Below are 25,400 nucleotides of genomic sequence, written 5' to 3' on the forward strand. Positions count from 1 at the left end.
TGAAAACTGGTGTAAACTTGCTGTTTCCTATAATTGACACTGTTTTAAGCCAATCACAAGCTGTTTTACAATTGCGAAGTACAGTGATAGTATCTAGAAGGTACCACATTACTTGAAAAAGACAAAAACACTCTCAAAATTAATGTGCACATAATATAGGCATGCAGTTACAACATCCTTTACATTTTGTACAGAGTGTTTATAGTCTATAACATAGTAATATTGATAGCAAAAACATTCTTTTATGTGAGCTATAAGCACATCCTAATACTGCTAAAATGTAGCGGACAACCATAGTCTATCAGGGGTGTGGAATTTCTCCTATAGCCCGGTATTGTTTGAAGTCAAGGACAGCACGTTTTCAACTTTATTTTGTCCTTGGGACAAGTAGGCCCAACCCCCTGTAGCACAAACCCTTTGGCTGCCAATTTACAGTACCACATTAAGGAGCAAGGCAGCGAACTGTCTGCAGTTGAGGTAATATTTCTGTACATATGTTGATGCTGTCCGAGCTTGTATTTATGGTTCATTATTGCAAAGCCTTTATTATTAGGGTGAGGGCGCTAAATAGTTGTAAACTCGGACTGCAATGATGACCGTGGTTTCAGTTAAAAATTGTGCACATACATTTGAAAACTTTAACAATATGAAAACACATATCCTGCTCCCAGAATGCTCTGATCAGATGCAAATATTTGCATAAGCTTGAAAGCAAGATTTACGATTCTTTGCTTTCAAAATACAATGTTCACAAAAGTGCAACTAAGAAAAAAAAGGTTTTGCTAAACTACTGTGAAATTGCAGGTAACATTCAGTAAAATGTGTTGATGTATGTTAGTAGTTCCAAAAAATATTCATAATGGAAAGTCGGTTTAACGAGTTTCAACATTATGGTAAACATGAAAATAAACCAGCACTGGCAAAGCCAGTAGATCTGAGATGGGCTTTGTCAGTGCGTATCTTGTTTTGACATAGCTTTTGTACAAGTTTATTGTTATAAGAGCTTCTGGGCCCTCAGTAATCTAACAAACTTTGTCAAGAGGCACAAATATTTTTTGGTCTCAAAAAAGCACACATTACCATAGTAGATCCGAGCACTTAACAGAACCAATTGGTCTGCCAATATGCTCCTTGTGAAAAAGCAGATTGTGATAATTTACAGTGATGCCAGCCGATAGATGAATGGAGATAAATATACAATTTTTATAAAAACAAAAGCTCTTAGTTAACGCCAGACTTAATTAGGGGCCCAATTCTTGGAGAAAATCAGAAAAGTGCACCCATGATATGTCTTTGCATTAGTGCAGATTTACATATTTTGTGAATTCACAAGAATTTATAGAAGTAGACCAGGAAATCGTACTCCTAGAAAATATTTAAGCCAAATAAGGAAATTGCTAGTGTTCAAGCACTACTATAGTATTACCCATAATATAATCACAAAGGCTATTATTAAAGTTCTTATATAATTAGGTGCTGCCGTAATTTGTTGCCGCACTACATGTCACGAAAGGAACCAGTTGATTTTTTTTTTTTATAGAACAAGTAGATTTATGAAGCAACCTGTCCCATTGACAAGTATCTACTACAATAAATTCCACACCCCAGGACTATACTTATTGGCAGAAGGTAATAAGAAATGGGCTATAAACACAGCCTAATACTACTACGTTACACTAGCAACCATAGACATTAAGGCTGTAGGAAACAAATATAGCTTTCTTTCTCCTTTATAAAAATAATATACAAATAATGTAAAACTCATTCCATACATGTATGATTCAAAGGTTCTGTTGCCAATTTAAGGGGCGTTGGGAAGTAGTTAATACATGGAACACATTAAATGGGTGTAATGAGTTCTAATAAAGGAGAGATCTATTTTAGAAAGACACTTGGATTGATTACTAGATCATATTTTGCAAAAAATGTTTGTTGAAAACTGCAGTAGAGAAGAGAACTAATATTTACTACCAACTGCAAGTAAAGTCTTACAATGATGTTGACAGTAGGTCTGTGCCTATTCAACTAACCTGACTCCAATTAACAGTCATACAAAAAAAGCCAAAATGCCCCAAATAATTCCTCCAAGGGATAATTTTAATACTTTAGTAATTAAGTCAACCAAGCATTGGCAAATCCAATAGGTCCTGCCTTTGGGACCTACTGGCTTTGTATATGGTTTTAACCGCGCTGTACAGCATCTCTGATAGTGTGCAGCATGGCTACACCTTAAGAGGAAAAAAGCCGCTGACACAGCTGACTACATCATTTTATAGGTGCATACACCAAGCATGCAAGCAGAAAAATTATACAAATTCTTTAAAAAAAAGAAAAAAGACAATTAGGCAGATCCGATATGAGGAGAAAAGAAAATGGAGAGAGGGGAGCAGGGGAAGCAAACTAATGAGAGAGTGCAGCATGAAGCGGGAGGGTAGAAGCACAAGGGCAAGAAAAAGTCACTGGTGAAGCACTCAAGGGCGATTTCATCATGGATGGGGGTGCGGGGAGGAGCACAATGGCAGGGAAAGAGCAACCAAGAGTGGCTGGGGGAAGTAAAGGAGGGAGAGAGCTGGAAAACACATGCATTCTCGTGGAGTACTTAAACAAAAATATAAAAGTAGCGCCTGACTAGTGGAGTGGGAGGACACAAGTAATGTAGCCATGCTCCAGCAGAGAGAACAAATGCATGAAGAGGAGGTAAACCCCTCACAAGCTAAAGGAAAATAAGCAAATACCAATCAGAATGACAATGAAACAAAGCTTTGGTAAGTAAGGGCAGGCTTCAAGCTGACTGTAAGCTGATAATACATCTTGGAACAGGCAGCACATGTGCTGTCCAGTAGACAAGACCTAAAAATAAACTCTGGCAAACCTGTTAGAGGAGCTAGCCAGACAATTTGCTGTTTTATCTTTTGCATACACAAACAAGCTCAGAAATATAAATTGCAGGACCTAGTGGTGAAGAAAAGAAAGCTATAAAGATAGTCTGTTCTCAACTGTCCTTGAATAGGAGACACCAGTTATAATTTTCTTTTTACTATTCTACTGGTAAAGAGTCATGATCCCTAGAATTTGTGAATGGAGGATTTTTATCTCTCATTTGAATGTATTTCATTAGTTCAGCACTCATACGGTGAGCTTCTGTTTTCTTCTACAAGTGTATACATGAAACCCAAAGGTATGTAACACATTATTAGCATGTGTAAATGACACGTGGTAGTAGAACATCACAAATATTGAGAACCTCTGATACCTGAGATGTGTAATTGGTTTATATGAGTCATATATCACCTATAGAACTGATAACGCGTCCTTCTATGTTAATTTATTACACATTAGAACTCGTTTTAGGCCAATGAATCTTGTGACCCAGTGGAGACACACCGTAGGACGAGATAACTGATCAATATGTCAAGCAATATATCAATAATGTCATCAATATCTACCGCCACAATGCACTTTACTTTGGATAAAGACATTAATCAAATTGTCGGCGCAACCATGACCTTTCAGTCATGAATAACCACACCTTTGATAGAATTTTATGAATTTATTCCCTATTGATTACAATCTACGAGCAAAAGAATTAATCTTAGCACCAGGAAGCATAAAAGCATAGTCACGATATGGCAACTGTGATAAGATTTCATTAATGCAAGAATCACAAACATAAGGACATAGCACGGCGTGAACATAGATTAGAATACAACAAATATCATATACATCTCAGTTCAGCATAGCGTAATGTCAGTCATTTGTCTATTTGCGTCAGTCAAAGTGAACTCCTAACCTAACCACAGATTAGCATCAGCATGTTGGGCTTCATGCAAAACAATTTAGAACACCAATTTGGAAAACATCTAGCTATGGTCTCTAGCAAAACAAGCAGTTGGTACCTAGAAAGGAAAAGCAAACAGACAAATTACAAAATGCATTGTCATAATTACCCTCCAAGGATTGGGTCAGCGCACAGGATCAGCCTTCGTCTTCAGGACATCGGTCAAAACGCCACCAGTCTAAACTTTGTCTAAAGGACAGGGGACACTTCCCTCATAAGGAGGAGAAGTCTAAGAATGGGCAGTCTATGGATGAAGATGGTTTTAATAAGTCACAAAGTCACCAAACAGAGTGACAGAGTTTCTGGATAAAATCAATAGCATTCCCTACCTAGTTCCCTCGACCCTTCTGTGACATGGATTTTTATCCCCTTTCCATAACACCTTCCCCCAAAATTCTATTGGACATTTGTTTTACCCCACTATCTTTAACCTATCAAATTATACATTAAGTAATCCCAATTGTCACCCCACGATAATTCATAACACTTTGATTGGTCTTCATAATTGACGTCTTCGGAGGGGGCACATCCGGCGGTTACTTCACAGTTTGGCACGTCTTCTCTGGACATGAGTTGCTTTGTCCATGGTTTAAACGTCCTTGTACATTACATTAATCTACATTTGTTTCAATTTACCACATAAAATTTATACCAAAGCAGCAAGCATGCGGATGGGAACGGAATCACAAAAGATACATGCATCTACCAAGTTGGAAGAAAAGAACATTTGCAGGGTCATGGCCCTTTGCGAGTCAGCACACTGAAAAACAGAAAAAAAATGCCTTTAATATGAGAGCCAGGCAGCTAAATTGCAGCTCACGCTAACTTAAAGCCTATAAGGTTTTTAATATAAATGCAATATCGTAATCGTTAATATAACTCCATAATCATAGCATTAATTATTCTATATATTAGTTTGCGTATACATTGTTTGCCACACACACTACCGTCATAATTCAAATGCACGTTTAAGCAAAGTCACTATTATTGTTGTTTTCTATGCAACATCGTCACACATTGATATAGATATTTTAATCTAATATAGGTTATATAAATCTACACTCTCTCAGTCCCTCCTCTGCTGACGCCCGTCATCACACAACCTTTCCCTTGACCTTTCATTTAAAATTTTTCACTTTGCGCATAATGTGCATTTCAACATCTTGTCTCTTGTGTGAACTCTCCCAAATTTCATTGAACATTTTCTCTCTTTCGCTTTCTTCATTTCTTCTGGATCTTTTAGTCCAATTTTTCTTAATTTTACCATTTATTTTACATGCCCCCCATAATCCTAATAGACAGGCCATAATAATTAATAGACCCATTAATATTTTTGCTAGTACCCCATTCCAAATATTGGTAAACCAGCTCCCTACTCTGGCAATTCCCTTTCCAAATTTCTCCCAAACTCCAGGTTCCTTCAAGTCTGCACTATCTCTAGTTAGGTTAGTAAGCATACCTCTAATCTTTTTACTATTATCTGGAATGAACGAGCAACAATGACGCTCATTGAGCATCTTGCAGACCCCTCCACTCTTTGCTAAAAGAATGTCTAAAGCAAGCCTATTTTGAAGAGTCATAGCTCTTTCTGCAGCAAGTTCCCCTAACTATTTTTATATCGTGTTCTTTAGCTAGTTTGTTCAGGAATTCAATCACAGGCACAAAAGAAAACACAACATCCAGATTTGAATAAAAGTATTGCACATGCTCTTGATTATAGAACCTTGTTAGTATCAAACTACAGCTAATCCCGTAAGTTAGAGGAAGGCTATGGTAGGTAACTCCTTCCTGCACAGATGAAGGAATTTTAGTGCACACAAGTCTTTCGCATCCATAGTCTCCACATACTCATTCAGTAAGCGATAGAAGACATCAGTAGAAAGTTCCCCTTTTGAATTGGTTCCCTCATGCAACAGCATCCTGTTCAAATCTTTCCCACGGTGTTAGGGTTGAAGTTTCAGGTTATGAAGTAGTGTTAATAGTCTCTTTCTCTATCCATGGCATTCCCACAATCACTCCCACAATTATTATTGCACACACAATACCTATTATAAGACCTAACCAACCACACACCTTACATCCCTTATTACTACTTCTATTGTAAGCCATGTCTATATAGTATCAGATAGCAGAATAATAATCAACTAGAGGATGACTCAGAACCTTTTTTTTTTTTTCCTCTTTTTTTTTTTTCTTGCTCTCTGCGTGTATTTACAGCATTTTCACTCGCACCAGGACCCCTTTTGTCAAATCAGGTTAGCAGCTTGTCGTAATCAGGCTTTTCAGGTCAAATCCGGTTTTAATGTCACATTCAGTAATTTATAAGTCTCTTTCCTCAGTTTTCAATTTCGATTTTAACCAAGTTTTCCTTTAAATCAGTTCAGGTACCGTAGTATTGGCCTGGTACTTCTCGGTCAAAACAGAATGCTAGGAATTCTTGTTGCCACTCAGATGTTGTAGCATATGCCCATTCAGGACGAGTATATCTTCTGTTTGCAACTCTCTTTCTTTTCAACCTCCATTCACCTTGCTGACTTAGGTCTTCCACTCGGGATGTATCGTTCTCCTCTATTATTGCTTCATTTGGTGTGTCTCTTATCCTGAAAAGTGGTCTATCTGGCCAATTATCACCTTTATGCGTCTTTTTTCGATGTGTCTTTTCAGAACGCTGGACAACACCCTCTGATTGTGATATGGTGTTTTCGCTTGATGGACCTGCAGCTGGCTCGAGAGATGCTGGCACACTCTGATCTTTTTCTATTATTTCTCTTTCTTCTTCTTCTGGATCTTTACCGGGTTCATGCTGTAACCCGTACCAGTCTACTTCTTGGAGAACCTCTCCTTGATTTAGTTCTCCTGCTGCCTCTACTGAGATAGGCGCTCTGTCACCTCTCCTGAACTCATTCACTGTTTGAGGGACTAGGCCGTTCTCAGTGGGCCCTCCGGCAGTCTCAGTTTCTTCTTGACTGTTTTCTAATTCTGAGACTTCTCCTCCTGGAGCTGTTGTGCCGGAAGCTTCAAGTTCCTCGTCAACAGGACACGTTACCTTCTTTGTGTGACTGGCATGTATCCAGTTTGGAACTCCGCCACACTTCACAGCAGTAGTGGTTGTGAGGATTACTTGATACGGACCTTTCCAGCGTGGCTCCAGACACGATTTTCTTACGTGCTTCTTGGCAACCACCCAGTCACCAGCTTGCAAGGTGTGACCTGGCTCTCCGATCGGTGGTAATGTGTTAGCTTCCACCTGGTGAAAGAAAGAGCGAACCACATCAGCCAAATCTTTGCAGTAATCCAACACCATATCATCTGTGATATTCAGTAGAGCATTTGCAGGTACTGCTGGTAATCTCATAGCTCTGCCCATGAGGATTTCATGGGGAGACAGTCCCGTTTTCTTGTCTGGGGTGTTTCTCATGAACATCAGCACTAAGGGCAGTGCATCTGGCCATTTCATATTGGTAGCTGCGCACTTTTTTGCCATTCTCGATTTCAGAGTACCATTCATTTGCTCTACTAGCCCTGATGCTTCGGGCGGTAGCTACAATGCAGCTTCTGTTCGATGTTGAGTGCGGCACACAGGAGTTTAATCACCTCATTGTCGAAGTGTCTGCCCTATCTGACTCTATAGAGACCGGAAAGCCGAACCTCGATATCAGTTCCCTAAGTAGCAGCTTTGCAACTGTAAGACTGTCATTTCTACGTGTGGGGTAAGCTTCAATCCAGTGACTGAAAACACACACAATCACCAACACATACTTCAATCCTCCACAAACAGGCATTTCAATGAAGTCCATTTGCATTTTGCTGAATGGACCGCCAGCTCTCACTATGTGGCTCAATGTTACTACTGTTCCTTTCCCGGCATTCATCTGCTGACAGATGACGCACCTGTGGCAAATAACCTCTGCAGCATGTCTGAATTTTGGGTTGAACCAATCGGTTTTAAATGACCTGATCATCGCATCCCTCCCGAGATGAGCCTGTCCATGATACAGTCTGGCAAACTGGGATAGAAGACAGTTTGGCAGGACTAATTTTCCTTCCTCGGAGACCCACAAATCATCAGCCCTTTGTACACATTGCATTCTTTGCCAGGAACGTTTTTCCTCTTTGCTTGCACGACTTTGTAAGGTTTTTAACTCATCTAGAGTATCAACCACCATTAAAGCAAGGTTCAAACATGTGTAATTTTCAGTTTGTGGCAACAATTCCCACTGTTCCTTGAACGATATACAGTTCAATGCGCAAAACCTTGCGACTTGATCTGCATAACCGTTTCCCATGGACACAAAGTCTTGTGACTTAACATGAGCATTGCATTTTACCACGGCAACTTCAAGAGGTAACTGAATCGCATGTAACAAATCCTTTATTTGTTCACCATTTTTCAAAGGAGAACCAGAAGAGGTCATAAAACCCCTCTGTGACCGTAGTTGACCAAAATCATGTACAATTCCAAATCCGTATCTGCTGTCAGTATAAATAGTGACTCTCAGATTCACAGCTCCGTGGCATGCCTTGGTAAGGGCAATTAATTCTGCCACTTGTGCAGAGAACACTCTCTCGAGCCAGGATGCTTCAATGATACCAGCTATGGTACACACGGCATATCCAGCTCTCAGTGTTCCAACCGAATCTCTTAAACAGGACCCATCGACAAACATGATAGTCATTTTTTTTTAACTGTGTGTCCTGAATATCTGGACGTGGTTTGGTACATAATTCAATTACCTCAAGACAGTCATGTTCAAACTCTTCCTCATTGTTAATTTCAGCGTTCTCAACAGGAAGTAAAGTTGCCGGGTTCAATACAGTACATCGTTTGAGGGAAACATTCGGTGACCCCAGTACGATTGTCTCATACTTAGTGAGTCGAGCATTTGTCATGTACTGAGTTTTAGTTCGAGTCAACAGAATTTCAAATGAATGCGGAACCATTACTGTTAGGGGGTATCCCATGACTATGCCTTCACACTGTTTAAGGCTCTGACCAACTGCTGCAACTGCGCGCAAACAACCCGGTAAGGCTGCTGCGACAGGGTCCAAAGTAGCTGAAAAATATGCTAAAGGGCAATTTACATCTCCATGTACCTGTGTTAAGAAAGACAAAGAACAGGCATCACGTTCATGACAAAACAGTAGAAAAGGCTTCGTATAATCAGGCATGCCTAACGCTGGTGCATGCACATGCATTCTCTTAATTCCATGAATGACTCAAGCTCCTCTTTGGACAAAGCTATGGTATATGGCTCATCCTTGATTTCTTTTCCTGTCAGTCTTATTAAAGGTTTCGAGATGATCGAGAAGTTGGGTATCTGCTGACGACAGTAGCCCACCATTCCCAAAAACATCCTGACATCTCTTTTTGTTGTTGGAGGGTTCATTTGCAAAATAGCTGTTATTCTGTCTTTTGATATTCTCCTGGACCCCTTTTCGATTAGATGCCCTAGGTATTTCACCTCTTTCTGACAGTATTGCAGCTTCTTGGGTGACACCTTATGTCCGTTCTTTCCCAAATGATTCAACAAAGCAATGGTATCGTATTTACAGTTGTCTCTGGTTTTAGATGCAATCAGCAAATCATCAATGTACTGCACTAGAGTCGAGTTAAAAGGCAGTACTAAGGCTTCCAAATTCTTTTTCAATATCTGGTTAAAGATGGACGGTGATTCAGAAAACCCTTGTGGAATTCTGCACTAACTGTTCATCTTATCCATAAATTTGAAACTGAACAAAAATTGGCTGTCCTCATGAAGAGGTATCGAAAAGAAAGCTTGTGACAGATCTATAACGGTGAACCACTCAGCATCACATGGAACCTGAAACATGATCACTGCTGGATTGGGCACCATGGGGCAACATTTGAACACAATCTCGTTTAGTTTTCTCAAATCCTGCACAATTCGAACCTTTCCACAGGGCTTCTTTAAACCCATTATGGGAGAGTTACATGGACTGCTCAAAACTTCCTTCAGGACTCCCTGTCTCAGAAAGTCTGCGATTATCTGTGACACTTCAATGAGAACATCTTGTGCCATGATATTGAGGCACCTGGGGAAACACTGCATTTGGCTTTACCTGGACCCGAACTGGTTCCACACCTTTTATTAGTCCCACTTCCTTTCCTGTCAGGTCCCACACTTTCTCTGTTACCGTTCCCTGTAATTCGACGGGTAGATCAATCATGTTAAGCATTGGGAACAGGGTAATTAAAGGGTAATCCTCATTTGTTGTTCCTGTGTCTTCCGCTAAAAACTGACCTTCATCTCCTTCATCCCTATTTGTCTACACTTCCATTCCATCATGGGAACAGGTAATCGAGCATTTTGTCTTGCACAATAAGTCCCTTCCCATTAGGGATACTGGACTTGAATCACAGACTACAAACCTATGTAGCCCCTGAAAATGTCCGATCTCAAGTTGCACTGGATCTGTAATAGAATTTGTCAGATATTAGTTTGCTACTCCAACTACCCTTATGGTACGCCCTGAAAGTGGTAGTTTTGGAACTTCTGCACTTCTGACTGTAGAGCGTGTAGCTCCGGTGTCAACCAGAAATGAGACTTTGTAACCCATCGCCTTGCCCTCCACATATGGACCCCTTTGATCCACCTCTAGGGAAGCTGCAAATCTGCACTCTTCGCTATCTGAGCTATCATCTGACCACTCTCTATTCATGCCATTTTCACCTCGCAATGGAAACTGTTGTGTACTGTACCATTTTGACTCATTACCTGGCCTGTGACCTGTTGAGGAAGCATCACCTGTTGCTGTCCCATCGGAGCCATTGGTAATTGCATTTGCTGTCTAGGTACCATGGGAACCTGCTGTTGTACTGGTTGCATTTGCGCTGGCTGTAAACGCGGCATTTGCATCTGCTGCATGGGCTGTACCCCTTGCATTTGTACCAGATTGTTCTGAAAATTTGGGTTTTGATGTCTTATTTTTGGGCCTCTTACATTTTGCAATGTACCAACATTAGTGCTTTGCTGAACAACACCATCCTGCACCATATTCGGGCACTCCTGTTTCCAGTGCCCCACACCCCCGCACACGTGACATGGTGACATCCTTTTTGCCCCTTGTACGTAATTTTGAACCACAACAGTATTGAATTCTGGACCGCGATTCACAAACCCTCGGCCTCGACCTCTCGGCTGTGTTTGAAACGCACCATTCATTTGTGGTTGCTTTATCATCTGTTGAACTCCATTTCCCTGTATTCCTGCCTGTGCAGCCCTTATCTGCATCACCATCAATTTCTCTTTCATTTTTTTCTGCTTCAGCTCAATCTTATCACTACAGTATTTCGCATACTGCAACACTTCATCAATCTGCTTTGCTTGCCAACAAATCAAATGATTCTTAATCATCTGGCTAACCTCTGGTCTCAGTCCTTCGACAAATCTGAACACAAGGTGGTTCATGTCTTTCGGTTCAATAGTCTCAGTACCACTGTAGTGTTTGAATGCCTTTAACAATCTCTCATAGTAAGCATGTATTGACTCCTTAACCTCTTGAGAGGTCCGGTCGATCTTCTGCCAATCAGTCACCTTCGGCGACACCTTTTGCTTCAAAAACTCAATCACCTTATGATAGTACTTCTTCACCTCTTCAGAGGGTGCCCCTGTCACCTTGTCCCTTGCCGGCTCCTTCGTCGGCCAATCTACTCCTCTCTTGCACTCAAGCCACAAATCAGGCGGAATAATGATCTCAACGAGGTAGTCAAGTCTTCCCAAAGACACTTTGCTAGGTTCACAAACCTGTCTGTCTGTTGGTACCACTCGATCGGCTTCTCCCTTAATCTAGGATAATCATTAGTAAAGGATAGGATGTCTTCTCTGGACCATGGCACATGAACTAAGACACCCCCAGCTGTTTCTCTCATAGGCAGTATTTTTACTGATTCCATATCGGGTGAGGCTTTGGCTTGATTTGACCCTGGACTGTCACCCCTTTCCCTGTCTCTTTTCTTTGCCCATCTGCCTTCCCATTTTTCCAGCGCACCCCAAACTTGCGCGCTTTGCATCCATTCTTTCAAATGTGCCTTCATTCCTGCAGACCTCATGTGCTCAAAGTCTTTAGAGTCAAAATCCAACCTGTAACTTCTGTTCAGGTGTTTAGTGTTTCCGATATCAATATTGTATTTATCTGCCAGGTTCGCTAGTCTCTGATGCACTTTGCCCACTTCTTTGGTGATCTTAGGACCTAGGAATCTTAACTCTGCTTCTGTGTATGACTCCAATCTATTTACCCCTATTGTACCTTCCACTAATACAGCAGATTCTGCACCTAGCATTACGAAGTTTAGGTACTCATCTTGTCTTTCTTTTTCTGGTTCGACCGTGGTCACTGCAGCCTTTTGTGAAGTATAAGTCCTCTCTAACCATTCGTTCAGCTGTTGTGCTGTAAAACCCTGCAGTGCGATGCTCGCTGCATGTATCATTGGTGACTGTGAGGTGTTTGTACTCATTGTCTGCGGAGTCAAAACCCCTAGCCCTGCTTAACGCATTGCTTCTATGGGTGCTCCTACTGGGCTATGGTCTATTAAAGACCTCGGCTTTTCAATTGCTTGTTCTCCTGGGGCCATTATCTGTGGAGTTCCCATAGACCCTCCTCTTATTGCATCTTAAGTCATTACTCCCTGGTCACATACGTCTGTTTTGCCTTGGGCATACAATGGCACTGGTGGACCCACAGTAATCGGTAATGATATGGAGGCAGGTGTCTTACCTGGTCCCAGACTTCGTGGAGCAGCAACTCCATAGGTCTGTTCCAAAGTACCCGGAACAGGCACTAATGGCGGACCAGCTACTGGGTTGTACCCTGGTATCAGTTGCGGCTGCGGTTGGGACACTAATTTCGGAGTTGACTCAATTTGCACTAATTTTGATTTTGTATATATCGGGTCTGGCGGCACTATCAGATTTGTAGTAGTCTCAAGTACTGGAACGTCTGGATAGATTCTCTGTATCTGCGGTGGAGGATGAAACTGTATCGGTATGTCTGGTGCAGTGGGTACACTGACACCATTCTGTATCAAATCCGTATCACTAGTCTGTACCGTATCAACAACTCCCTTTTCCTGCGTCTGGTTCCCAGGATCCACGCTAGTGCTTGGAGCACTGTCACTCACCGCATAAGGTGGCGGGCGATCATGTAATAATCTGTCCATAAATTCCTCATCGTCTGAATCATCTTCCTCTTCCCAAGGTCTTTTATTCTCTTTAGAATTGTTCGAGTCTTTATCTGTCTTACAGGAGGCCTTCTTTCCCTGTATTTCATCTCCCTGTGCTATCGCTGGAAACCATTTTATTCCATCGACAATTCCTCTTCTCCACATTTTACTCTCGTTATCCCATCTAGCCTCAGCATAGGATTTGTCTGCCCTTCTCAGCCTTCTTTGAAACTTTTCTTGCCTCTGTTTAAGAGCCATTAGATCCCAAACCGCTAAAGCCTCATATTGTGCTGGCCTTGGAGGTGGTTTCTGTGTACTTAACATCCACCTCACTTTTCTAGGACCTTCGTATTGAATGTCCCATGTTCTGGGAACGCTAGACATCCCTCTTTTTCTGTTAATTTGCGCCACTGTTTCATCCATAAACAAGGTGCGACATCCTTTTCTTCCATAACTATATAAGCTGGAGTACCCTCAGGTGGTGTAGGCTCCCCTTCAGTTGCTACGATATATACGTCTCCCTTCAGAGCGCTTTTGAATGCCTTGACAAAATTCATTTTATTTGTATTTTAATCAGAAGTGACTTAGTTCCCAGGACACTTTTTAGTGAACTTCTTTGCTGGGGAAAAATGGGTGTAGGAAATGTGAATTTGGAATTGCTCAGCAGATGTCTGCATCAGCCAAAAAAATGTGGATTCGGGCATGCCGAAATCGTTTTACAAAAGCTTGCTACGAGTACGGTTGGTAGGCCTAGGCCTTTGTCTACGGTTAACTGTGGCGAGTTCATGCACGTCTTAAATCTCCACCAGTGGAAGGAAATATATTGGTGCACTTTTGTGAATTTCTGTAAGCATCGGGCTGCTATTCTCACGCTGCCTATCAGGTTATCCATGATGGCTTTACACTGATTCTCCATTAGTGATAAAAAATAAAATTAAAAAATATTAAGGATAGTCACAAATCACACACACGTTACTAAATGGTGCTGAGGAGAGGTGGTATTTACAACTGGACAGTAGTTTAGCTATAGTTTTTTTTTTTTTTTTTCAGTTAGCAACATTTTGTGCACTATTTATTATGAAAGTAAACGCCGGTCTACCGATCAAGCTTCTGCATGTATTTGCTTTTAATCCGGAAGCATTCTGTAAGCTTCATAAATTGTTAAATCTTGCAAACGTGTGTATAGATTTTTACAGCAGAATCATTGTCAGTAATGCAAACCGAGCTCCTAGCTGAATGCATTTATTTAGAGTGTGCACCGGAGAGTAAATTATTTGCATTTGTGAATCGTATTTACAAATGTTAACAACTTGTGTATATGGATGCAATCTTTGCCTTTGAAGCAGTCGAAATTTGTTAGGTACCCTAATCTGTGCTTTAAATGGAGAAGAGGGTACCCTGTACCAGAGTACCTGCTTGCTTGTGAGAAGTGCCGTACACTCCAATTAAAAGTATTGCAACTCCCTTTAGAAGTGCCTGTACTATCCCTCTCAAAAACAAACAAAAAAAAAGTACGGTTACTCAGCAGCTGCTAGTACTGGCCGTTTTAAAGCACAGACCCTAATGCATACAAGGCGATATTCTTATTTGCAGTTTTCTCTGCACAAGTGCTTACCATACTTTTTCGAAACACAACCCACTTTTTAGTGTGACAGACTTTCGCGACCCACCTAGCTTTAATAGACGTGAGGCGGACTTTTTTTTTTAAATGTAACTAAAGCACCGAGTGGCAGCACATTGTCATGTACATGCAGCACATTTTCCTTTGAACTGGTCACTAAATTTGCCCAGGCATGCAGTTGGATGATCAAAACTACATTGTACACAAATGATAGTATGTGGATATCCGGTTTTGAAAGTATATTTATTAATTGTTCATCACTGAAGAAAGTGTCTGTTCTGATCTTATTAAAATCTTTGTTTCCTTCACATTTCAGAATTACCAATTTTGTTTTCCTTTCCTAACTGTTGAGTGTGTACAATTCGTGTACAGTTATTTACATTCTGTTGTGTTGACATCCTACAGCAATTCTTTTCACACTTCATGTATCCCAGCAATATTGTCATATGATTCACTTTACTTTTCTTTTCTCTTTCTGACTGCAAAGTGAAAGGAATTTGTAAACACATTCCCATGTTCAAAAATAAGCAGCAAAAGACATAGTCTGACATGTGACGAGATAAATACATAATTGTAAGGCACCCTTATTAATTTTTTGACTTTTGTGACCCACCAAACGACCTGTCAATGAGTGCGACCTAAAGTTTGAGAAACACAGCTCTACACCAATGCGTAGGTACAGCTTCATGCTCACTGCAACCTAAGTTGAGCAGTCTGTCTAATAACATCACATTCTAAAACACTGCACACATAGGCCACCCAGCACCTGTGCACTTTAAATTGATCCATACACCTACTCCTAATGCTAGAATCCTTACTCTTGCAGCTACAAATTGATGCATAGTTGCAGCTTTTGCTGTGGGTTTCAAGCACACCATCGCTCACTAATTATACTGAGCACTCGATGAACACACCCATCCATACAGAGCATTCCCACAGCAGTGTGCTATATTTGGAGATGTGCGTCAGTGTCTTGTCATGCTATAACTCATTATTTTAATGCAACTCCATTATAACACTGGTAGTTTGAAGAAAAAATGGTAAAGGAGACACCAACCAAAATATAGCTAGAGTATGTGGCTTAAACATTTTCAACACTAGGCTTAGGACAGTGGTTTACTGAACCCATGAGTTGTGAATGACGGTATAGCAACGGCAGCAGCTCTTTCATCAGACTAAATCATCAGATGCTATAGATAAAAGATGAATGATGTTCTCCTCTTCACCACAGGTACCTCTGTTCCTTGTGTGGACCTTTTTGCAAGGCAACAACATTTTTATCACTGAACTAGGCGGATTGGGTATTTTTGTTAGCTAATCCTAGTAAATATAAATGCACTATTTTGCCCATTTGAATTTGTGGCCTCAGTAGAAAATATGGTTGTTTTCCTTGTGTGCTCTTCATTTAGCAAAATAATTTAAAATTTCTATTGTCCACATTAAGATCGTGGTAGTGTTAGCACAGACGCACGTGTGCCATTACTTAACCCAGATTTTATTAACACATTAGCTTATCTAATTAAATTGCTCATGCTGTTCTGCAAGAAATGGCATAAAATTATTGGTACATTAGAAGTTTGCGACTGTCTTAGAAGACACATAAAAGGCAAGCTGTGTCGAGACCCAGCACACACAGTCTCTGCGCATTTGTAGATTCCTGTTTTTGCAAGTATTATAATAAAGATCTTTATTTAATTAGTGAAAATAATGTTGGACTTTTTCCCTCTTGCAGGGTCATCTCCAATCTTTTTGCCTCTTTCCTCCTATTTTTTCTGACCGGTTATTGTTGGAGTTAGGACTGTGGGCACTTTATCACTGCTAATTAGTGCTAAAGTGCATACACTGCATAAATTGCATTCTTGCTTGGTTTAAACATGATTGGCATGATTTACTAGTAAGTCCCTAGTAAAGTGCACTAGAGGTGCCCAGGGCCTGTAAATCAAATGCTACTAGTGGGCTTGCAGCACTGGTTGTGCCACCCACATGAGCAGCCCTGTAAACGTGGCTCAGACCTGCCATTTCAGTGTCTCTGTGTGCAGTTTTAAACTGCCAATTAGACTTGGCAAATGTACCCCTTCCTTTTTTTATACATGTAAGGCACCCCTAAGGTAGGCCCTAGGTAGCCCCATGGGCAGGGTGCAGTGTATGCAAAAGGTGGGACATGTATTTATGTGTTTTACGTGTCCTGATAGTGAAAATACTGCCAAATTTGTTTTTCACTGTTGCAAGGCATATCTCTTTCATAGGTTAACATGGGGGCTGACTTTACATATGATTAAAGTGCAAATTCCCTTTGGGAGCAGATAGACAGCTGAAGTTTGGGATCTCTGCACTCACAATTTAAAAATACATATTTTAGTGAAGTTGGTTTTAAGATTGTGTGTTTGAGAATGCCACTTTTAGAAAGTAGGCATTTTTGTGCTTAAACCATTCTGTGACTCTGCCTGTTTGGGGATTCTCTGTCTGGGTCAGTTTGACAGTTGGGCTGTTTGCACCTCTCTCTAGACAATGACACAAAGGGAGCTGGGGTGTAGCCTGCATATCCTGATGGGCCATCTGGGCTGAGGGGAGGAGTGGTCACTTACACCTGAAATGGCTGTGCCTGCCCTCACACAATGCAGTCTCCAGCCCCCTTGTGTATGTCTGGGGCCTGGCCTGGGCAAGGCAGGATCTTGAAAACAACAGAGACTTTCCTTTGAAGTAGGTCTACTTCAAAGGCAGAAAGGGATATAAGAGCACCCACAACCCCTAAATATCAGATTACTTCAAGGTTGCAAGAGGAACCTCTGCCTGGAGTAGAGCTGAGGAGAAGTGATGCCCTGTGACTGTACTGTGTTGGGCTGTCCTGCAGTTGCTCATTTTGCCTGTGCAAGGGGACAGAGACTGGACTTTGTTGCATTCCCGCTTAAGAAGTGACTCCAAGGGCTTGGATTAGAGCTTGCCTCCTGTTTTGAAGCCTCTGGGGCAGCAAAGGCTTCACCAGCCAGACCTGAGTCTACTTGCTGTGGACTCAAGCTTGCCAGAGGGTGCCTTCCAGTTCCTGGACCCCTGGAAGTGAATTCCTGGAGAAAAATCAGTCTAGCGATGCCGGACGACGCCATGTGACTTCGCAAAGGTTGCCGCTCCCCTGAACCGCAACGTCGCTTGCCCAGAGGCTGTGGACCTCGCTGACTGCGAATCTGACGACCCTGTGAGTTGACGCCGCTATCCCGGGGCAGCGACAGCACCTGCCCCAAGGCGGTGGACCTCGTAGAAGTCCGACCCTCTAGGCCTCATGTCGCTGCAGCCATGGATCCTGCCTGACTTCGCTGACACCAGTGTGGCAAGTCCAACGACCGTGATGATCCAACGCCATTGCAGCGCCTGCGACCCTGTGACGTCATTGCGACCCTGTTAGGTTGCCCTGAAGCATTGTAACTCTGCCGGACTTTGCATCTGCTGAAACCAAGGTACTGACTTCGCATCTGACTCCGCCTCACCTCCATCGCCCTGTAGAGAAGATGCGACGCCGCAGTCCTTTTGCCCCGTGGCACCGGAACGCATTGGACCCAACGAAGCCACTCTCCCTGACTGTACACCAGCCTGTTTTCTACTTGTTCCAAAGGGGGTTGACCGACTGCGTGAACGGCGCCAATGGCATTGCATTGTAGGAATCAACTCTGTTACGACACCACATTTTACCAACTTGCATTATTACCTCAAATCACTGTTTTCTTACTTTTAAGTGCTAAATTAGTATTTTTAACTGTATATTGTGGATTTTTATCGTATTTGATCTTGTTTATTTAGATAAAATATTTCTTATTTTCTAAACCTGTGTTGTCATTTTGTAGTCGTTCACTGTATTACTGTGTGTGTTGGAACTTAACACATTGTCTCTGAGTTAAGCCTGCCTGCTCGTGCTAAGCTACCAAGGAGGTGAGTGGGGGTTAACTGAGTGTGATTCTCCTTTACCCTGACTAGAGTGAGGGCTCTTGCTTGGACAGGGGGTAACCTGACTGCCAACCAAAGACCCCATTTCTAACAGCACACAGTACAATTAATTGTATCCAGTATAAAATCACATTCCATAAAATCTAGGCCAAAAAGGCAAGACGTAAAAAACATATCTACATATTAAGAGATCAGTTCATCGCTGTATACCCATGTGGAATCTGAACATGGACAATCACTTTTGAATCCAGTCATGAACACTTTCTTTTGGGAAAACCTGACACTTGGGAATAGCAACAAGAGTGTAAAGTGCTTATATTAGTTATTTTCCAAACAATTTGCGCAGCCCTACAGCTACTGCAATTAACTTGTATACTGGATGTTAAGCAATTTCTGTTCGTAGCAATTGCAGATGGAGCAGAGCTCATCTGCAAGATCTAATATTGAGCTTTCTAAGCAAAGGGGTTAGAATATTTTCCTAGAGATCCTATAAATGTCACAAAAAAAGAACGTGCCTCTGTGATTGAGTAAATGTTGTGTCACGTGAGCAGACCGCAATATCTTAATCGCAATTTGCCTGTGATGGGTATGAGACCAACAAATTGACCATGTTAAGGCAATCTTACCTGGTAATATCTTGGTGTGCTGGGGAGAATGTGTAGATATGGTGCCTCGTGGTTAGTCATAATAAATAATGCATAGGCCTCCACCATCTTTTTGCCACACTACACCTCAGCTGTGAGAGATCAAATTTTATTAATATATTAGTGTCATAGCAGTTAACATATGGTGACTAAGTAACTTACATTTAAAGGCCTAACAGAGAAAATAACACAAGTTGTAAAATGTGCACGTTTAAATTATGGTGGACCATGTGACCGCCATTCATATTGGACATTCTGCTTTAACATGAAGGAAATTTGCATTTATATTAAATTAAGTACTACTGTGTATTAACGGTAAGATTGTTTTATTAAAATGAATGTTAGAATTGAAGTATTAAATGAACGCAAATTAATCTTTTATTTAAATGTTTTTTATTAACATGAGTTACGTGTGTGCAGAAAGATAAACGCATGTTTAAATCAGTTCTAAGATGTCATAAATGTTTACAATTCAATAATTTGTTTTGCATATTTTGTTTAAATTGTGTGGTGTGCAATAGGATTATTCGTGTATTAATTGTATTAAGGCTTTCTTAGTTTTGCAGCAGTGGAGGAAAATTATTTGTTTATTCTGTTCCCTCTGACCTGAATTCTTTCCCTCGGTTGTTGATGGGATATTGAATGTCCTATTGTTTTGAAGGCGAATAACATGTTTGAGGATTAATTATGTAATAGTATTTTTTCTAGCTGTCGAACAAGACAGGAAACTCATGATTCTCATGTGAACTGTTAGCTTATTTTGTTCGTGAGAAAGGACCAGAAGTAACCAACAATTAGATAATGTAATATTTTGTCGGAACTGGTGAAGTCATTGAAATGACATTGCACTTTTGCTGAGAAAATCTGGAATAGTTGCAAACTTGATGGTGCCACCGGCAGCCATTAGACGCTGAATCTTGTATGTAGAAATGAGCCCACCTGAAGGACCAATCAACTGATCATGAATATTTTTAATTGGTGGGGAAATTTGGAGACCTGGAGTTAGTTCATGTTGGAGTTAGTTTGTGTTAGTCTACTCCTGTCTCAAGTCTGCCCAGAACTCCACCAGCATCCATCTATTCCTGCTTTAGGTCAGCTGCTGTCACCTCTGGCTTCTCCAAGTCGAGTTATCTCTTAGTCTTAATTGCCCCAACTGTTCATGCTGTTCAGTTCTAATATGCCCAACTAATCCTGAACTGCTGATTTGTCCTATGTTCAGCCTGTGTTCTGCACTGCCTTGATGCTGCTGTCCACTAATGTCGGAAGAAAGTGACCGTTCTAGCTGATGATGTTCTGTCTGCTGTCCCATGAGAAGTATAACTAAAATGTGGCTTCTTATTTTCCTTTTCAGTTTAGATAATTACACCAGCATATTTTTATAGCAAATAACCCTAGGTAGGTGATTTTTCCTAATTATTTTTTGTCTCTGCTTTTGATTTTGCATGCATGCATCAGCCTGTTCCCACACATGGAAGTCAAATTTGGTGTTAGTGATATGAATGGCCCAGCCCTGAAATCTGAATGTTAAAGCTGTAGTTTGATGAATCACTGATGTCACCATCTGCTTTGAAATCTGATAGTAATGTGCATATTTTGTTGTTGCTAATCTGTTATTCTTTTGGGATGTTTAACAGTATTGATGTTTAGTAGGTTAAGTCTTTTCAGACGTTTCGGTCAGCCTATGGTTTTCATGTATATTTTCAACTTACTTTTACACACCACATGTGTTACATTGATTCTAGGATTGTAATAAATCTTGAAACTTTATTCGGTTTGGAGTTTAATTTAGTGTTAAATGGTTCTTGGTGTCCAGAACTGTTGATGGTTTCATGTCATTGACTTGGGATTGAATTAATCTGACTACTACACTCTTTGCCAAGACCAAAGGTCTGGACGACCTCTATTGGTGAGAATAGGGATGGTGTCTCACCAGAGCACTAGTGGTTTCTGAACCCGAGGTGGGTAAAAGATCTCTGTGGGCACACCAGCAGCTCTTTTGGTTGATATACGGGCCAACAGTGTTATTTTTGACAAGTATTTTAGAACGCATTTCTTGATTCTGTTGATTGTTGAAGAGATATTGTTATCCAACTGAGTACAATTGGGCCTTCACGTACTGTAGCCACTGGATGTTACACGCTATGTCTAAGTTCAAGCAATCTGCAATCACCAGCACTGTATGAGGCAGCCAAGATATATGTAACTTTGAATATATTATCGCCTCAAGGAGAGTAGAGCTCAGTTTCCTTGCAGATTTGAATATAGATGCCCTATTCTGGTTGAATATCGTGCACCTCGTTTTTCTCACATGTTTCCAGACTCACTTTACACAGAGTATACCCAAGTATGTAAAAGTATGGACAGTCTGAAGTTTGGTGCCCCTCACATAAAATGGGCTCATTTTGCTTTTAGATTGTCCACATAACGTTATAAAGGTTTTGTATTTGTTTGTTGATAGCCTCAGGCTGTCCATGAACTCCACAGATCTATCCAATGGTCTCTGTAGGCCAACCACTGCTCTGGACATGAGGACGCATTCATTGGCATACACCAGGATTGGGGGGCATCTCGTTCCAGCCCTTGGGAGATCAGTCTGTACCCCAGCAGATATGCCTCCAGATCATTAATTTAAACAAAAGTGGGCAGGTACACAGCCTTGTCTTACACCCTTCCTGGTCTTAATGGGGAGTGTACATTCTCCTTTAGACCCATATCTAATGCAGCCCACTTCTTCCTCATGTAATTTAGATAGTATGTATACAATCTTTGGATCAGCACCCATTACCAGCATCTTTATCCATAATTTATCCCTATTGACAACATCCACCCTTAATATGAGATGGAGATTCAAGCACTGGTCTATGGTTCCCAGCCCTTGTCTGAACCCGTTCTGTGCAGTTATAAAGCCCTTCTCAGGTCCCAAAAATCCAAATGGTCCAGCTGCCCTTCACTTTCGCCATTGAATCGGTAAGCAAAATTAGGAGATAACAAAAGGGCCCTGTCCCCTTTTTTTAAATTGGGATAGTAACTGCATTGAGCAAGACTTGTGTGGGCCACTGGCATTTGGACTCCTCGGTACATTCACTAAGAGTGGGCCCAAAGATCAATAATGCTTCCAGATGGGGACCCCATCCGGTTCTGGGGCTTTATTGCTTGTTTCACTGCCGAAACAGTCTCTTCTAATGAAACTGCCAGATGTTCTCCTTCCCTTGGGGTGGGAATATTATCCACTATATAGTTGTTCATACTCCCTAGATACTTAGGTTCAAAGGCCTTGGTAAAGTGTTTCACCCATGACAAGATTGTAAAGTTTCATCATTCCTGGCATTGTGTCCACTTACAAAATAAGATGAATTCACCACTTACCAAAAAAGGGACACATAATTAGTCACATTCGCCTTCTCTAGCTGTTCCCTGATCTCCTTTCTTTATTAATTTCTTGATCTAATCATGGCCTTACACTGATGTCTGTGACTTGCTCTTCTTCAGGATCCCTACGTGTCTTTTTAAGGGCACTTTTTAAGGAGCTGTGACCTTTTGAACAAGGCCTGTCAATCCACTTCTTTGTCCTTTCTACAGCAAGTGTCAAAGGGGCTATTAACATATTTGAGGCACATTTATGTTTTTTGCTATATGCGTCCAGTATGTCTAATGGTATTGCTTCACAATCAAACAAACCATAAAATGTGCTATACTTTCTCCACACCACGTTCTCACTATTTCCCCTGTGTCAGTGTCCACCCACTTGGGTCAAACAACCCTGTTCTTAGCATATTCATATGAAGGGATGGTATATCTTTGTTGTGGTGGGACCCAATGACCGACTTAAACCTAGGGGATTGTGACCACTCGTGTCAGTGGAGGATGGTGAAATTAAGGTACTTTCTCCTCCACCTCTCTATATAATGAGATTAAGTCAATCAAGCTACCACCAACCTTCCAGTAAAAGTCACCTGACTAGTGACTGCCTCCTCGGCCAGATCTGCAGTAAGCACAGGGTTCTGCCTCACTACCATTCTATTTAACACATAACCACATTGGTTATGTTCGAAGTGCAAGTGGTTGGCTGCATCTTTATCCAATAGACTGCCCAAAGCGTTATTAGAAATGGGGCAGATGACCGCTGAAATTCCCTCCCTATATTAAAATATAATCCCCTTTTGTCCCACGTATTACTTCACACAGCTTGGAGTCCAGTGAATCCTTTATTGCTGGATTTCTGCAATTTGTTATTATAATAAAAGCTGATCAAAATTGTACGTGGTTGTGCTACAAAATAATAAACAGATTACCTGAAAATAAGGAGATTCTAAAAAGGTTTTACTTATCTTGAAAGATAATTGTTGGATGTGGCCCTTACTGCATGGCCATCCCCAAACTTTGTGCATCCCTTCTCCTCAATTTCTTATCCTATTTTTGTTGGCTTTAGGGCTCTGGACATTTCACCACTGGTAACCAGTGCTAATGTGCATGTGCTCTCTGCTTAAAACATGGTAACATTGGCTTATCCTCAATTTACATATTTAATTGACTTATAAGTCCTTAGTAAAGTGCACTATCGGTGCCCAGGGCTTGTGAATTAAATGCTCCTCGGTGGCCTGAAGCACTGATTGTGCCATTCATTTCAGTAGCCCTGTAAACATGTCTCCGGCATTCCATTGCAGAGCTTGCATGTATGCAGTTTAAACTGCCATGTTGACTTGGCATTTTAAACCCCTTGCCAAGCCTTAAACTTCCCTTTTATTATATATGTTTACCAAAGGTAGGTCCTAGGTAGCCCATAGGGCAGGGTGCTGTGTAAATAAGACAGGAAGTACTTTTAACTTTTATATGTCCTGGTAGTGAAAAACTCTCAATTTCGTTTTTCACTGGTGTGAGGCTTACTCCTCGGGCAGTATAACATTGGGGATTCCTTATTGCATTTCATAAGCTGTAATTACGGAAACTGCCTAAACTACACAGGCACAGCCATGCGTACTGGAAGGCCACAAGCTGAACGACGCTTGCCTGAACCACGTATATGTCTTAAATACACATTTGTGTGATTTAGGGAGACAACATATACATGGTTCAGGCAACTGTCTAGCTGTGCAGATGGGGGGACAAGCAGGAAGACTGATCAGTTGAGGTACGTGGGGCTGGCATATTTTTTAGGAGAGACTGAGTTTTTTTCGATTTTAGGAGTGCATGATGGGGTTAGGGCTCAGGGGTGTGTTTGGGGGGGTTAAGGCTCAGGGATGGGAGGGTGTTGGGAAGGGAATTTAGGCCTCAGGGTGGGGAATGGGGGGGGGGTCGGGTGGTTTGGGGATGGGTTGTTTTTAGAGGTGCATGGTGGGGTTTTTAGGGCTCAGGTTGAGGGGGCGTAGTTTTTCAAATTTAGGCCTCAGGGTGGGGGTGGATAGTTTGAAAAGGTATTGAGGGGTGCATGGGGGTCTTTAGGGCTTATGGCGGGAGGTTGGGGTAGTTTTGGGATTATAAGGCTTGGGGGGTGGGTTTGGGGGGATTCGGGGTGGATTTGGGGGAGGGGGTAGGAGTAGTTGTGTGGAATTAAGCCTTGGGGTAGTTTTAAGAGCAGGGGAGATTGAGGTAGTTTTTTAGATTTAGGGCTCCGGGAATAGTGAGGTAGTTAAGTACAGGGGCATGTTAGTTAGGGGGCAGGGTGGGGAATTTACCATGCATATTACTATACCATGTATGCTTTTACAACAAAATTAGTTGTAAAGGCATGCATGGTAAAGGCGCTGACGTGGTTCTCACTGCTTTATTCAGGCATACGTTTTTTTGCATGCTTGGGTGTGTTATACAACCAGTAATTTCTGATTACAAAGGGGTAGACCTGTCATGTTAAGTACCTATGGAATTGTAATGACAAGTCCTCTAATGGTAAAATATGATTCATTATTACCATTTTGAAAATGCCACTTTTTTTAGTGTTGCATAGTCCTATTTTTAGCCCAGTTTGCCTGCAGCCTGTCAACAACCCAAGTCTGGGGTTGGGTGACAGCTAGATTTCTGTCTTGCCTCTAGACAGCCTCACACATAGGAAGGGTAGATGTGACTGAGTGGCCATCTGCATATGTTGATGAGTCCCCATGGGAAGGGGGAGCTGACAAATACACCTAAATAGGAGGTATCCTGCTTTCACACAAAGGAATTCTTAACCCCAGTCTGAAGCCAAGGCAG

At 41.5% G+C, this 25,400-nt stretch overlaps 1 protein-coding gene across 3 annotated transcripts in view; it reads left to right on the forward strand.

Moving 5' to 3' along the window:
- The window catches only part of LOC138279996 (MARVEL domain-containing protein 3-like), a 289,596-nt gene that overhangs the window by 105,822 nt on the left and 158,374 nt on the right, over nt 1-25,400 (forward strand). The window contains exon 2 of one of the 3 annotated variants that reach the window (XM_069219446.1): nt 20,569-20,612. The exons of the other annotated variants lie outside the window; for them this stretch is intronic. The gene's annotated coding sequence lies outside the window, so the exon portion shown is untranslated. The remainder of the gene's footprint in view (nt 1-20,568; nt 20,613-25,400) is intronic. 3 annotated transcript variants of the gene reach the window in all.

Source organism: Pleurodeles waltl, chromosome 2_2, assembly GCF_031143425.1.
Source record: "Pleurodeles waltl isolate 20211129_DDA chromosome 2_2, aPleWal1.hap1.20221129, whole genome shotgun sequence".
NCBI classification, from domain to species: Eukaryota; Metazoa; Chordata; class Amphibia; order Caudata; family Salamandridae; genus Pleurodeles; species Pleurodeles waltl.